Raw genomic sequence first — 1,933 nt, forward strand, 5'->3', positions numbered from 1 at the left:
TTTGTCACTTCAAGAATAGACTTTATTTTAGTCTTTAAGGACTTGTAATATTGCTCTGTCATGCAACAAAGTATTTACATAACTTGTGCCAAATTCAATAATTATTGTATCATACTGTTGAATTTAAAGTTCCTTGGTAGAGGAAAATAAAAAAAGAAAAAAGGTAAAAAGCAAATTCTGATAACAAAATAAGGACTTGGCTTAAAAAAAAATAAGCAAATGAGACTTTTATCTAGCATGCCATCTTTTGGGAAAATCAGAATGCAGATTCCTGAATCCTAAAATAGATTCAATGGTTCTTTACAAAAATCCAAAACTGATTACCATTAAATCCAACAAGTCCATTCTCAAAACAAATAAGTTAGATGCTATGGATTTATGATCTAGAGTTGGAGTGTTTCTTTCATGAAGGATTTGAACTTCACCAAAAGCTAGTACTAATAGTCCACAACACAAGCCCTTAGAGGAAGAACTTCATCTACTTGTAGAGTGTTGTGGCCATGAGATATCTTTGTTTCAAATTATTTTATGCTTTCTGTAGTCAGAAAAATTCGTCCTATTCACCCAGCTGAGTCTGGATAAGGATTCTTCCAGAGATCTAGTTTTATCAGAATTGCTAAGAATGTCAAATGTCTCCTTCTAGGTTGTCAAGAAGGAGAGCTAAAAGAATACCAGAAGCCATGACAACTTGAGGGGGTTGGCTCTTAACTACAGAAAGACAATGGTTGCTAAGGAAGCTCTTTAGTCAAGGGTCCTGCAAAAAGGTTGCATGGATGGTTCTTTGAAGAAACTTTTCAATGGAAATCTGGCATCACTTCAATCAGAAGGTGCACATACAACTAGTCCCAGTCCTCAGCCATGCGTTTCAGTGAAAGGCATGTAAAAACTCTCAGGAAATGAAAGGAGAAGGCGGTTTTTTGTGTTGGAATGTTCTCATATTGTTGCGTTAAAATTTTGTAAAAAACATAGCTACCTCACTGAGTTTTTTTGGCATTTTCTGTTTTGGTCACGTGATTTACCAAATGTGGTTGTGAGTCGCACCAGACTAAGAAAATGTTAAATAGAGAACACTTAGCAAAAAAGGATAACTGTAGAGTTATGGGGACTCGAGAAATGAATGATTATTTCAAGGTGTCCATAGCAACTGTTTGGTAGTTAAGAGCCACCCCGCTTAATGATTTAGAATGGATTCTGAATTGTGTTGTATTAAGAGTAGCTAACAAGGCACAAAACAAAAGATAAAAAGTATGAAAATTTTGCTTTGTCTTGGGTTCAAACGAAACCAAAAAATTCTTTACACTTTGCTTGAATAATTTATTCAATGAGCATGCGTTGGATATGAGTCTCATAAATTATCCAAAAAGCGCAAATGGAATATTAATAATACTGTTTTATTAAATTTTCATTGAATCCTGAACGCTTAGACACTTGGAAATTAAGGCCAATCAGTTTCCAGCCTGGCAGCACTTGACCCAACCAGTTTCCATATTAGGTCATATCAGAAGCTTATGACCATGAAGCGTTTACATGTAACTCTGGTTCAGAGCTGGGATTTTTTGAGTTTCAAAATTTCCTTATTTGGATGTAACATAGCTTGCGCACTTTCCCACGGGTGCAGCTTCGATCTTATTTTTGTCCATATTTGGGCATAAAATTGGTGTCCTGAAATCTCCAGCTTTGTTCCAAGAAAAAGAGATGCAAGTTACATGTTTCAAGTCAGGTGCTTCTGGTCATGTGGTACACGAGCTGATAACCGAGACCAATCAGAATGCTAGGAACGCAATATCCAAGGTCAAAAATTTAATAATTATTATTATTTCCTCCTTCATTAACACATTAATAATAATACTCTTAAGTTAAAATTCCAATCAACAGTTTTATTTTTCATTGCTATTTTTGCTTATTAGGCACATACTTATGTTGCTGCTGATAT

General features: G+C 35.0%; 1 protein-coding gene across 1 annotated transcript in view; it reads right to left on the reverse strand.

Moving 5' to 3' along the window:
- The window catches only part of LOC138026758 (N-alpha-acetyltransferase 30-like), a 12,079-nt gene continuing 10,146 nt past the window's right edge, over positions 1-1,933 (reverse strand). Inside the window, exon 4 of the mRNA XM_068874210.1 lies at positions 1-1,933. This exon is cut by the window's right edge and continues 979 nt beyond it. The gene's annotated coding sequence lies outside the window, so the exon portion shown is untranslated.

This window comes from Montipora capricornis, chromosome 12 (genome assembly GCF_036669925.1).
Source record: "Montipora capricornis isolate CH-2021 chromosome 12, ASM3666992v2, whole genome shotgun sequence".
Taxonomy (NCBI): Eukaryota; Metazoa; Cnidaria; class Anthozoa; order Scleractinia; family Acroporidae; genus Montipora; species Montipora capricornis.